The sequence below is a fragment of the Parasteatoda tepidariorum genome, chromosome 4 (assembly GCF_982258835.1).
Source record: "Parasteatoda tepidariorum strain Cologne lab strain chromosome 4, Ptep-v5.0, whole genome shotgun sequence".
Lineage (NCBI taxonomy): Eukaryota > Metazoa > Arthropoda > Arachnida > Araneae > Theridiidae > Parasteatoda > Parasteatoda tepidariorum.
In genome coordinates, this window is record NC_141758.1 from 104,859,411 (window position 1) to 104,874,880 (window position 15,470).

At 27.6% G+C, this 15,470-nt stretch overlaps 1 long non-coding RNA gene across 1 annotated transcript; it reads left to right on the forward strand.

The window, feature by feature from the left end:
- Positions 1-14,161: 14,161 nt before the first annotated feature.
- On the forward strand, positions 14,162-15,070 carry LOC147812514 (uncharacterized). Its single transcript, XR_015433241.1, has 2 exons — positions 14,162-14,302; positions 14,834-15,070. It is a non-coding gene; the product is annotated as an uncharacterized LOC147812514 (long non-coding RNA).
- Positions 15,071-15,470: the final 400 nt, after the last annotated feature.

Consider the following 15,470-nt stretch of genomic DNA (forward strand, 5'->3'; position numbering starts at 1 on the left):
ATAGCTGAGAGAGCTGATCGTTCAATGCCATGACCTGCTGAACAGGGGTTCGAATCCCAACGTTGATACAATATTTCTTTCATTCCTTCAATACATGAGGAGTTTCTAGTGCCCTGCGCTTTTCAATCCGTGATCCCAGACTATTTGAATACGAAACTATCATTCACGCATAAACAGAGCTCTAATGTTCGTTTTAATTTATATGTCGTAGAAACTATGCTAGTTGTAAATGGTTACAAAACCGTATAGTTTTATATTCACGGATTTTTAACTGTACCAGTTGTAAACGGTTTCAAAACCGTAATGGTAAAGAAATATTCCTAATTATAAATTTTATGGTTAATCAGATGGACATCCTGCTTCTGGTTATTTTACTGTAATTTTCGAATTGAAATTTTTAATGAAATGGGAATGATATAACTTATTTCTAAAAAAGAAAGAATTAAGGAATGATTTATTCTTAGCGAAACTTCAAAAAAATGAATAAAGTGTTAATTCCTTATAATATTTGCAAATAAGTTTAAAATATTAATCGTTTTCAATTTTGTTTGATTAGTATTCCTTCAATATATTTTTTTATCTTTTAAAGATTCCATTTATGTATTTGATCATTAAATAACTCAACAATGGTGAAACCAATTTGAAGTTATCGTTAGCTCTTCATACCATTAAGATAACTTCTTTGTGAAAATTCGATCGTTAGATCGAAAGCTATTAATGTGCTCTTTTCTTGTTCACCGTTATTTAATTTATAAAAATAAGGCTCGTGAAACATTTTTATGGTATCTATAAGTCTATAAATGCAAAATTTTTTTATGGTTTTTACTATAAAAAGGTAAATAGGTACACGGAAAAAAAATCTGATAAAATTACCATACTATATTCCATTTAAAAAAGAAGCCAAAGATAAGAGAAACCCTAGTTCTCGTATTAAAAATCAAAATATACGGCATTTCAAACCTTTATTTGGCTATTTAGCAATTCGTATAAAACGGTTTTTCCAAAAATTTCGGTTTTAAAAACTATAGTTCTTATTACCTCGCATTTATTAAAAAAATATGACATTAAAATGCAAATTTAATCGAATGAATAGTTTTTATGCTTTGTTCTAAGCTATCGTGATAAAAATACCAAATTTTGCCACATTTACCAAATTTTATAAAACGTTAAAAACCATATATAATTCCTACTTTAACCAAATTTATAAACAAAGGTCTTCGGTAAAAATAACCGAGCTTTTTGGTGTTGCCATAGAGCTAGAAGCACGCTAAATTTTACCATTTTCTGGTAATTTTGACCTAACTTTTTTTCTTTGTGTAGGGTGAGACAACACAATTAAAATATTGTCTAACATAGGCATAATTATTTCCTAAACTTTCACATGTTAGGGCAACCTCAACACTAAGATACAAGCTTCTATGAATTCATGTAATCGTAGTACTATTTTAAAGTACCAAAATGATTGATTACTTACCATTTGAATTTGTAAAAAATGATTTTTCAAGCTTTGAAGATCCAAGAAAATAACTTTTATAAATTAGCAGTTGCGTTAAGTTTTAAAGCCACATCTTTTTAAGTACGAATTATTTATTCAAATGTAACTAAAAGTAGTGGAATAGATATCTTTAAAAGTTTCAGAAATTTTTTTATTTGAAAAAAATACAATTCATTTGTAATCAAAAATCAAATCTATGGTAAATTCATATTTAAGCGAACGAAAAAATTAAATTTCTCCAATCCTAACTGAGGAAAGCAAACTTTTAAGGAGCATTAAGAGCTGTTATTATAGAATACCAAGTACATTATATTACTGAAATGGATTAAATGGATATAAATGGATTAATGGATATATATATATATATATATATATATATATATATATATATATATATATATATATATATATATATATATATATATATATATATATATATATATATATATATATATATATATATATATATATATATATATATATTTATATATATATATATATATATATATATATATATTAATTAATATTTATTTAGACTATTCTTAATTTTTTATTTTGACTTCGTCGTTTTAAAAACACTCACAAATTTGGCATTTAGTTTCTGTAAAACAGTTTTCAATGAATGAAACGAAAAATATTCAAAATATTAATGGCATACTTAATATATATAGAAATCGAGTTAACATAGTTGTCATTAAAGAAGCAGAGCTCCTTTTGTTTCTTTTCAGACTTAGTCTTAAGCATATACTATACCAAATTAAGCGTCAAGCAACGAACCCTTAATCATATTTTCACGCGTTTCCATAAGAATAAAAAAAATTAACGAAATAATGTAATGGAAAAAGTTATATTTTGTTCGATACATTTTTTTTTAAATTATGAAAACCATTTCTTTCGAGTTTATTTATAATGTTAGGATGACCAAAATGTAAAACACAAATATTAAAAAGTTAACACGAAAAGTCTACCTCTTAAATACTTAAAAAATTCAAAAAAAAAAAACTTTGGGGTAAAGACCATAAAACCCTATGACTAGTCCATAAAGTCTATGGTAATTTCCTCTTCTTGGTGCACAGTTTTTACGGAAATACCATATTTATTGCAAATTTTATGGTCTGGTATGGAAAAAGGCAAAGGATGTTCTATAACGTTAAAATAGTGAACTCGACATTCACATTTTATACAAGAAATATGTTTTAAAATATTGAACAGCATACAAACTGTCACTGTACTATAATTTATTATTCAAGCAGTACATCATATTTTTAGAACAAAACCTATTCAATATTGGAAACAATCTCTCTCGATAAAAAAAAAAAACTTAGGAAATAACAGAATATTTCCTAGTAGAAGGGTAATCAATTCGGATGCGTCTCAGTTACATGTTTGTTAGCTTTAATAATTGTCTATATAGCGTTCCGGTTTACTATTTTAATTGGTTGTTTGCCTGCATAACAGTTCGAATATTCACCTTGTAAGAGTAAGCTGGGGTTGTTTTTAACATATTAATTTTAATTTCCTACGAGTTTCGAATTTCGACAATAAAATTTCGACAACCAAGTTGTCTATAGCGTTTCGACAGTCATTAAGATAATTGTTTACTCTAATGTTTCATTCGTTCAAAACTCAGTAATTCAAAAGGTTAAAAATCACATAAATGTTAACGCTCTGACAATTTCTTAAAACAAATATTGATATAATATTTTCTTGTAATATTTCGTTCCAGAATATGCGAAGACTTCAAAAATCGGTGGAATTTGTTTATTAAAATGTTTTATTCACAGATATATATGGTGTAAGGGTATTATGAAACGCATAAAATTTGGCATCATGAACAAGTTCTTGAACCAACAAACAGTAAGATAATTGTTTCATTGAATGTTTTGTTCGGTGATATGTTTGGTAGTCAAAAATATCATGAATTTTACAGCCAAGATAAACTGCAGAATCAAAAATAACTATACTCCTAAAAAAATAGTAAAAAAAATAAAGACTATTGCGATATAGGATTTAAATAATTATCCACGACTGCATATAGTTTCGTTTTATTTCGTTATCAAGCTATACAAATATGCTTCCAAGCATTATAAAAGCTTTAAAAAGTTAAACACGTCGAACAGAAATGTAATTCGTGCTATCTTTTACGATATATATCATAGAAACATTGAAAAAAGGTTATAGTTTCATAGCCTTACTAAACTCCTAGATTTGACGACATATTTTGATAACTAAGGAGAACTGGAAAAAGAAACAACTATAAGACATTGCAAATGCATTGGATTTGATTGGACCACTAAAACTTGTGCGTCTTATGCTGACATGCTGTTAACAAATCAAAAGCGAAATAAAAAATATTCACTTTTGCTTTGCAGTAGAAGAAAATCGTCTGCAGGAAACAATATTTATTATTCTTTTATCGGTTTCTTTAAATGACTTACATTTATTGCGATTTTTAGAAAACATTTTCATTCATTCTTCGCACTTGCTAATAATTATTCTTGTTAATAACTTATTATTATTAATAAGAAAGTAAGACAAAAGGAGGCAGTGCAAATCTTTTCTAGAGTTGGTAGTATTGATATACGTTCGCATGGAGAAATGGGCATCCATTTGGGGCGCACTTAGATGCAAACATAGGGAAAATGGTTTTTTCCTAACTTGTAACAGTGTCAATTGGTTCATCTACTGTCAGAGAGGCAATAGTTAATTTTGTTTTATCCTAATTAACGTAAAAACGATAATTTTTGGCTTGTCCAATTTCTGAAATTACTGAATCGATTTCTATACTTATATCATTTGGTGCGCATTCTAAAATGGCGGATTTTTCTAAATTAAAAATTTGAACTTTTAAAATTGTCATAAAAAATATGGATTACTTTTGTAAAAACAAAATGCTTAAGAATAAACGAAAAGTCAACAACAAAAATTAGAATGCTTATAATTAGCTGGTACCATATCAAGAACAAAACAAAGAAAAAGTTCTTAAAATTCTATTCAGTATTTCTCTGAGAAAAGAAACATCAAAGCTGACGGTTCCAGCATTGGCCGGGGATAGAACATCCGACTTCTCTTAAGAGCGATTTCATGTCATTCTGTCAAAATTGATTTTTGGTCACTAAAAATGTAATAAAGGTTACTAAATTTTATAAAAAGAAGAATCGCTTTATTATTTATGCTCTAAAATTGCATTTTTTACAAATATATGTTTGTAGAATTAAATTTCAAGTACAATTATAAGCATTTTTTTTGTTAGTATGGAATGACGCATATTTTAGTTTTAGAAGTTATCTTTAACAACAAAAAAAAAAAACAGATTTCAATCATTTACGTTATAATTCGAGAATTTTTCGAAAAATTTGTCTTAAAATTTTATTTAACAACATAACAAAATTATCAGAATTTAACGTAAAATATAAGCGCTTTAATTTCACAAATGTTTTTTTTTTCTAAACTTGAAGCACTTATTTTCACATTTTGAATAATAAATAAAATAAAATGTGATTTTTTCATTGTAATTGAATTCATATATAATATATATAACACAAGAGGTCAACGACATTTATATTAAGAATCTTTGAACATTTATATTTCTGTTTTTTCTGTTACAGACGATTTATAATAAGAAAGTGAAACAAACGAACCCAAAACTATTATTTTTTCGTTACGATGCATTCAAACTTTCAAAAGATAATTTTTAATGCAATTATTAATAATTGACATTATCTCTTTACTGCATCTGGCAAGAGAAATAAACCTTTTTTTTTCTCACTATCGTTTTCAAACCTTTTTAATTTAGTTTGGTTCTGAATTATTGCTGTGAAACGTTAATACAAATATGGTAATGAGTTTTTTTTTTGGTGTAAATGCAAAAACTATCGACATATAGGATATTCAAGTGTTTTCTAAGATTTATCTTTTTGTTTCTTTCTATGGTTGTATATGAATACAAATTGTTTGAAAAATGGCATGGAGTTTCTTGACTCATTATTCGACATAGAATGAACAAATAAGATCAGATACTAGAAAAACTTTTTAAGTTCCATGAGCAAATAGTAAAAAAGTATATTTAAAGAAGACAGCTTTCTTTGTTTGCAAAATAAAAGACGAAAGAGCGATGAAAGATGAAAGAACGTCTCACTTACGTGTAAGTAATCAAAATTTGCCATTTTCAAAACCTTTTGTATTTGATGTGCCGGATATTAATCGATCTTCTTGATATAATTAGTTTTTTAATCATGTATTCGATGTGTTGGGTATTCTATTTTCTCTACATAATATTGCGTTTTAAGTACAACATGCCACATATATTTGATAAGAATGATATTCTATTTTTTCAAAATGCTTCTATTTTATTTTCTCAAAAAAATTACTGTTCTTATAATTACTAGTATTTTGCGTGTGGGATTTTCTATTTTATCTGTAAAATACTGAATTTAGATTACCGCATATATTTCATACACAAAATATCCTATTTTCTCCATAAAATGCCGAATATTTAATTACCCATAGTATTAACGAATTTTTCGAAGACGTTAATTCGATGGGATAATTAAATATTCGGTAAGGCTGTTTTTTTAATTACTTCTTATATCCTATATGTTGGTACATTTTATTTCTTTTTAATAATAGAGTCTGATTTATTATTATTATTTTTTTCTGCATAGTATATGTTGAAAACATCGTATAATTGTAATACTATTAGTATTCATATAAAGAAATTAAATGAATAATCTATTTTAATGTAAATTAGCATTTTAGGAAAGCACTTATTGATCAATATTTCTCCGGATACATAATATATATATATATATATATATATATATATATATATATATATATATATATATATATATATATATATATATATATATATATATATATATATATATATATATATATATATATATATATATATATATACATATATATATATATATATATACATATATATATATATATATATATATATATATATATATATATATATATATTATGTATCCGGATATATATTATGTATCCATCGCTTTATTATATATATATATATATAAAGCGATGCAATTTGGCATGCTGATCGTTCGAAGCACTGGGAAGGTCACTATCGATATTAGAACGTTATACTACGGATCGTGTTTTAGTGGGATGATTGGTTAAGCTTTAGTCATTGCTTAAAATTAAGTTATAAACTACTCTGTTTCTTTTTTTTCTCGATATTTTAAAGATAACATGAGCGATATTTGCTAGCTTATAGCTCTATTTGATTGTTTGAAAAAAATTATGGCACATACTTCAATGTTTAGTTATTTCTTGCTTGCTTTGCTAGATAAATTCAAAACAACGTCAACGTGATAGCATGTGAAGATGACGTCGCTAAATTAGTATTTTTAAAGTTATCTGATACCGCGTGTTTATTTTGTCCATAGTAATTATTTTTAACAAGCGTTTCTATTAAAGTAACTAATTTAAAATCAACAATAATTAAAACGAGAAAAAAATAATTATGTATTGAAAGTCAAAAATAATGAAAAAGTATCCGTTTAGAGGAAAAGGAAAAAAATGTTCATACTATTATTGATGCAAATGACGCTTAATTAAAATTGGTAATATGTACTGAAGGTAAGGGTGCAGTTTTAATATGAATTCTACAGCGGATTTTCCGTAGTTTAAGGAAATATTTTTTCCAGCGGTAGCGTACTAATATTTTAATGAATTAAAAATATAAGAACTTCGCAAGCCTAGTAGTGTGCCCACAAAAATTACATCCTATGAAAATGATAGTGAAATGTAATTTGCACTCATCTAATATTTTAATTAAAATAATGTAAAATTGAGAGTCTCTCTGTTTGTACTTCATAGACTTCTAAACCATCCGATCGAGACCGATGAAATTTGGCATACAGATAGTACATTAGAACATTTTACTACGTACTGTTCGAGCGGGATGAGCAGGAAACGAGTTTTTTCATGGGATTAACATTACCTATGATAATTTTTTTTGGATTATTATTTTTAAATTGACAGTTAAATAACAATTAAATAAGAAGGGACATATTCGCAATCTTTAAGGTTACTTAAAATATTACACGCACACTTAAAATGTTAAGTGTTGAAATGAAAATGTTAAGCTCACATCTTATATATGTGGCAAAAGTAATGGCAAATTTTTCGTAAAAATTAGCATAGCCCAGATTATACACATTAAATAAGAAGGAAAAAATGGAGTAATGCCGGGTAACTAAGATTCGAAGTTCTGTTGGAGCTTAACTAGAAGCTGTTAGATTTACTCAAGATTTTTATTGTTTAGTTATATCATTCCAGAAAAATCATTAATGTACTACTATTTTTAGAAATGATTTTTTTCTATAAAAAGACAAATATTACCTGAATAGTGGGGTAAAACCAGGTACACATGTTAACTTATGGGAAATTTGGAAATGCGAGACTTCAAGCGAAAAATTTGCTGACATTTCGATTTTATATTAATTTAAGAAAATTATGCACGCAATTGTCATGTAATGTAGTCAAGGCCGTATTCAAGGAGGGGAGGGAGATGAACAGTTAACCTGGGGCCCGGTACTGCAGCAAATCCGATCAAAATTCTTTACAAAAAATTTAGGCACATTAAATATTTTTAAAGAAAATAATTACAGAGAATTTCTTTATGTCTATATATGAACAAGGTATTTGTATTATAAATTTTGAAAAAAATTTTAACATAGTTTTCAAAGTTCATAATTTTTTACAAGGCCTTCAATATAAGTCTACGGACGTCTGAGGTCTTTTTTTATGACTGTAATGACCAATAAATAAGGAGGAAATTTATTTTATTTTATAACCGACGTTGAACAATCGACCCAATTTTGGATTTATGACTACTAATATTCAACCCCCCCCAATATAGAAACCCCCCCCCAATATATACCCAATGTAGAAAGGACTCCTAGATCAAGTAACGGGAGAAATTTCCCTTCGTGGAAGACTTTTTGACGGAAATAAACCGCATTTGCTTTACATGGAGATGAAAACCACGAAAAAAAACATGGTTAGCTTGACGGCAAAGGAACTCTAACGCATGATCTGTCTACCACAGTGGATATTTTACGTCAGCACTATGGTTGGGGCAAAAGCCGAATGCGAAATCCGCATCGACCATCCTTCTCTGGGATTCGAGCCCGGTTTACCTCATTAGAAGGCGAAAGTTCCAATAAATAAGGATAGATTAAAAACAAGAGATTAAAGAGTATACAAAGTAAAACAAATTTTTATACACAGATTCTTTGAATTAATTAATTAACAAAAACTCGCCTCTATCTTAGATACTTCTTGACTAATAAAGTGAAAATCTGAGTTTGACCGCTAGAAAACAGAACTAATTTTCACACAATCGTGGCACTTGGTTTTACCTTAGGTCTTACGCTTTCCGAGAGTGTAAATTTTCATTTTTGCGCCCTGACCGCATAGATTGAATTGCAGATACAAATTATACGTTGGTGAACAGAGATGAGAGCTCTGTCATCGGGTTAACCATTGTCATTGGGTTAACCATTAAAGGTTTTCATTTCTTTAACTTCATTTTGAAACAAATCGCTAATTATTTTCTCTTAAAATATTATTCTAGAAGATGAATGTGATCTGGTTCTATTAACAAATGTTCTCTTGGCATCAAGATTCAAGGCAAGGAATCCAAAAATGAATAAAACTGCATATCCACTGACTGTATTCGCTGTTCAACATCAGAAATTCGCCAATATAATGAAGAAAATTGAGAATCGCGTTACTAATAACGATGACGTTGTTTCCGTGGTGGAAACAATGCCCAAAACAAATTTATCAACATTTTTATAATTTTAATGAAGAAATTTAAATCAATTTGCGTGTTTAAACAGCTATAGATATTTTTTGTGTGCATAAAACTAACAAAAACATATTTATTCAGTCTTAAACATACCAATCAATAGATGTAATGAAATAGCATAAAATTTTGACCACAATCAGTGTAACAATTGACCAAATCAATAATTACCGAATTCATGCCAAGAATGCAATGAATGCCGGTAGAGCATCTTCGCAGCGAATGTTGAGCCCACGTTGCTTTTGAATCGTTTTTGGACGTTAAATCCTTAAATATAATTTTTTCCCGATATTTAATAACAATTGATTTTCTTAAAAATAATTCCTTCCAAAAACTAGTTTTTTAATTTAAATATTTGTCATGATTTGTTTGAAAATTGATAGAAAAATTTCAAATTGTAATTTATAAAAATTTTACCACCCTTTAAAACTGCGTAATGGAAATCCAAAATAGTAACACTTTTCACATTTAAAATTTTATTTGTTATAAATAGTAGATCTGAAACATTTCAATGAAGAAAAATAGTTCTTCAGCTATGTAAACACTTTTTTTTTATGAAAATATTTGTGCAGTAAAAATAAGTAAATGATTTCTGCAACAGCGTTTTGGGACTCAGTGGGGATAATAATGGTTATGGCTCCACAATTTTGTAATTAAAAGTATGATTGTGGCAATGTGGTCAGAATTGCGTATAAGCCACTTTTACTCGTTAAGCGGATAGTCTACTCACTGACCTATCTAGGCTTTAAATCACCACTAAGCATCGAACTTAAATCACCACTAAGCACTGAGGACTTCTTCACTATGATAACTCAATGACTTTAATCATCGAACTTTTTAGTAGTTTTCTCCAAATCTGCAAGTGGTAGGAATTATTAAACTGGATGTTGCCTACTATCAACTTGTATCGTATCAACTTGTGAAATATTAAGTTATCATGTTTAAGTGAATAAATAGATAGTGAGTTACCAAAAATGAATGTAATAACTATAATAAACACAATAATAGTATAAAAAGCCTAGAAAATAAGTGCTAATTAAACATTATGATGGATATTACAAAGTTAAAGCGCTATTTTCTGAGAAGTCTTCATAATGTTTTTAACCAAATTAGCCTAATATAATGAAAAAATATTGTTCAGGTTAACTTCAAAGATGACACTATTTTCTGCAAAGTAGATATTTTGTTTAATTTAGACCTCCCAAATTGCTTTGATTTTAATTAAGAGTTTTCTATATTTTGAATCGAAATTGCAAATTGAATAGGTTTCTTTATATTTAACTCTTACTTGCAGTTCTTATACTTTTTCGCGAGTAAGATGAAGCTTTCATTCACTAATTCCAGTTTACTTTTATAATATCAACTTGTTAAGATTACATCGTTTTTGATTTGGATATAGATACAATTTTCTTATAATCATTTAGTTTCAGAATAGGAGAAATCGATTTAATAGAAACGTTTAGTGTAAGATAAAAAAAAATGCAACATATCGGTCTGTCAAATCACTAACAGAAAGATCATTACTTAAATCACCATGAGACTCATCAGTTGGTTATCAATCACTACTTTTCCGTTCTTGATTCATAGGAAAACTAAATTTTTTTTAATATGTAGCAATAACTTCGTGTCTTACACATTGATTCACACGTCTTAAAAGAGGTTTTTTTTTAGACAAAAAAATGTTGTTTAATTAAAAATCAACGGTATAGAAGGAGAGACACTAGAGCAGGAAAATTCTTTAAAAAAGTTATCAATTGGATGCTTGCAATTCGAGAAAAAATAAACTGATTAAATCAGTTTATTTCAGTTTATTTAGTTTATTTATCAGTTTATTCAGTTAGTACTAAAAAAATAAACTGATGATTTAAATCAGTTATAATTGGATAACTGTAAGCGGCGTCATGCGTTTGCTTCGAATCTGGTTGTCTTCTTAAGCGATAAATGTCACAATCTACCTACGATGACGTCCCTTGCTGATATCAAACTGTTATAACTTTATTATAAGCCTAACTTCCGAAATGAGAACTTAGTTTATAGTTAGTTCAAGTTCCAGCCCTTTATCAATAGTTATAAAAGCTTAGTATAGATGCGAGTAAATGGTTTAAAAAATAACTTGCCCGTAGTTGAAAATATCAATGAAGTGAATGTCCAGTAGTTGAGTTGCTCTCAAGCGTATCAATACTATTCAGCACTACCTAATGTGCACTTGTACTACCTAAAGTGTACTAAGAAGTACAATTTTGGTAACTACCTAAAATAATAAACTTAACTTTTTTTCAAAACCCAAACATTATTTAGCAAGGGAACGTGTAAAACACTGTAGAATAAGTTGATTAACCATAAAGTGCAGTTGATAACTTGTACTTAAGTTTACATATTCTTACAAAGGATGTGAAAACAATTACTTTGGATCGGAAGCTTATAAAATCAATGAACTTAAATTATAATTTAATGCGCATACACATCGATTTGATTCTTCCTCAAAGATCTCTACATAAATGAAACTTTCTGTTAGAGTGTCCCTCACTTAATTCTTTTTTTTTTTTAAAGTAAAAGGAAAGATAGTACGATTTGGGAGAGGTATTATTCAGGCTACTTTACTCGAAGGTAGCAACATAATTCAAAACAATTCGAATTTGTGAAATTTTTGCTTATTCACTAGATTTAATTAAATTTCGTTTTGAATGACATAGTCTTAAAATTCTGTAAAATTTCATACTTTGTAGTTACAAAGGATTTAATTCATTGATAAAAATCATGATCAAAAAATCTCTTTTCAGTGATTTCATAGCTCCTTGATATTATAAAGTTTTAGACTTCCAAATTTTATAAATATCTATATAGCTAATTGCTTACTTTAGTAAGAGATATTTTGAAATATACGAAAAAAGCATTAGATAATTTTGAATGTTAACCGGTCTCTGAACTAAAAATATATATGATGTGCTTTCTGAACCATTAAGATTAAAGAGATTTTAGCACAGAAAAATTGGATAGTTGCATCAAAAGTTATTCATGATATTTCATTTTTTTTATGCTAATTGTTAACACTTTACCACAAATGATGGTTATAGCTTTCCATTGTTTGGTAATATGGAGACAAATGACGGCCATAGCCGCTAACAGAATGTTTATCATTTCAAACAAAAATATCTTTTAGTGGATCTGTTAACTACCATTTCTTTTTTAAAACTAATCTCTATTCTTCAATATCAGATTCATCAGAGAAAATGTATCTTAAAATTTGGTTAGCTCAAAATCCTTTAAGATCTTCGAATTTGGAATAGAGGTCACGAAAATTTTCGAGACCAATAAACAACCTGATCCTGTGCGTTTTAATTATTAAAAAACTGGAGCATCGAAGGGTACTTAATGTATTTGTTTGTAAATTATTTATTAATTCATCGTAAAAAATTCAATATTGCAGAAAACATATTAACTGTTCGCTTATTTGAGAAGAGAAAAAAATCTCGTCAGGAGCAAATGACAGTTAAAGCCGTCGAGAATTTTGATGAAAAGAACTGAGACAAAATGCAATGATTTTCACCTCCAAAAAAATAACTGACACTCAATTTCAATTGGCAGTCATAAGCAACTGTAAAAAATGCGTTTCTGAGCTCGATCGTCAAATTAAAAGAGTACGGCTACCTTTTAATTAATTTACCATAAAATTAACATATCAGTGTTTACTTTTTTTGTCACACATTTTTGTAGGTATGAAATCTAAAAGCGATGTTATCAAATTTGAAATCATTTATTTACTTTAATTTTTCATTCGATCATTAAATTGTACTATGAAAAACAGCATTTAAGCGCCTTTAGATTTAGTAGAAGGAGAATATATTAATCTCTTGTTGATTCAACCACTTAACTTAAGTGGTAAAGGAACTTTAATGGGCATCCATGTCTATATTTTTCTTCCAAACAAAAATGTAGCTAATTAATTTAAGAAACCTCCGTGATTCGTTAAAATGAAATACATTTAATTTTGATTCATCTATTTATCAATTAAAATAATAATCTTAAATAATTATTATTTAATAAAATGAAGAAAAAAAAATTCGTAATTCAGGAATAGGTTTTTTTAAAAAAAAAATATTACAAATTGGTTAAGGTTAATGTGTTAACCTGCCTACTGCAACTCAACACTGCCAATCCAATATCCTCTAGCAACAAGGAGCATAAAAACTAATGTTTTCTTTTCTCTTTTTGATTATTATTCTACTTTGTATGTAAACGATCTGCTTTTGTTATTGTCGTTGGTTTTCAACTATAATTTATTTATTATTATTCAAAACTGTTCATTATATAAATTTTATTAAAAGAAGCGTGCCTAATTATTTCTCTCAAAATTCGTATAGCCAAGTTGGACCTGCAGACGTGCTGTAAATCACTTCCGGGTCACCAATGTGGGGAGTTTCGTTATAGGCCATGACAACCTTCATCTATCAAAAGGTGCTTCAAGATTTAATCGAGTTAGCATGTTTTATATACTAGTGAATTGGTGGTTAATAATCGTAGTGGTAGTTACGACACAGTTAATTAATTTTTTTATTAATTAATCATTATTTTTGAGTTTTGTAAATTTAATCCTTGAAATTGGCATTTATTGTGTAAAAATCCTATTTTCGGGTCTTTTGATTCAACGGTTTGACGTTCCTTTTGGTTTGACTTGAGTTGAAAAAAATATGTTGCTCGCATATAGTTCCCGTTCCTTCTATGGACGCGTTTGTAATCCTGAGATGTGAGGCCCTCAAAAATTGCGCAATCTTCCGAGTTTAATCGGTAGTGGAATTTTACGAACGATTCCGAACAGACAGCTGTCTGCCATTTCTAAACATGCTTGTATTCATAAAATCCGATGAACTTCTTTCATATTTTTAAAAAATTAATATTCTTTATTTGTTTTGCCACAGATTTTATGCAGTTATTCACGGATTTTATGGTGTAATTAAAAGGTATGGAATTCTGTAATAAATATAAAAACATTGAAATGCATGTTGATCATTTTATTGAGTTAGTGTTAGGAATTTTATGACATGTTTTTCGCTATTTTAGTTCGATTTCTTTTTTTTAAAAATATAACATTCCTTAGATCTTTCCATTTAATATTTTAGTTTCACGACTTGCTTTGCACTAATTGCTATTAAATATTTTATGATATTCATTATCAGATATAGCTATAGTTTAAAATTGTTCTATGCTATCCCTTCGAAGATAAATAATGCGATATTGAAGTATATGAATGATTTAAAAAAAATCCTCCTCCCAATTAAAAAACCTAGATATCTATTTTCTCATTCCTTAAAAGACTTTTTTTTTTTTATCCAGCTTACTTATTTGTAAAAAATTCCATTAATATTTAAAATCGAGCAATTTAAATCAAGGTAATTTAGATAGTGTTTATTGATTAGTAGTAGTTTTAATCTGCTTATCAAATATATGGGATTATGTATATCTTAATATGTTTTATTTTTGTGTTATTCTAGGTGATCTATGGTTCCTGTTTTATACTAAGAAGTACTTATAAAAACTATTGTTGGCTGGAAACCTGCAATAAATTGTCCTAGTTCTTTTTGTGATAAATGAATTGTAGTGGTATCATCCTGAAAGAATAATCTAGCCCAGAAGAAGTTGGATAAAAATATAAATTACATTATGTCTTGTAATTGTATTTAAAATTGTCTGCAATGTAAATAAATAAAATCTCTATCTTCTTAAAGTGATCATGACTTATGAGTAGGATTGTTGATTTAAAAAATTCTTACGAAAAAAAATCTACCTATTTGATTTATATCATATATTTTTGTTTTGTTTAACTGAGACATTTCTCTTAATATATGCATGGATGGAAAAATATTCAACAATTAAGAACATTTTCTAATTAAGAATTAAATATGTACTTCAATTTATCATTATTATTTATCAGAAATTTAGTTGATGTAAAAAAAGTTTACTTGATGATAAAAGCTACTGAGTTATTTTAATTTTATATATCATTTAGTGTTATTATATTTCATTTTCAATAATTGATTATTTTCATTTAAAATTTTTATTTTGATATCTTGTCTATTACTAATGTGTTCTGATATTAATTATATTAAACTTTTGATTTGGTTATACTTT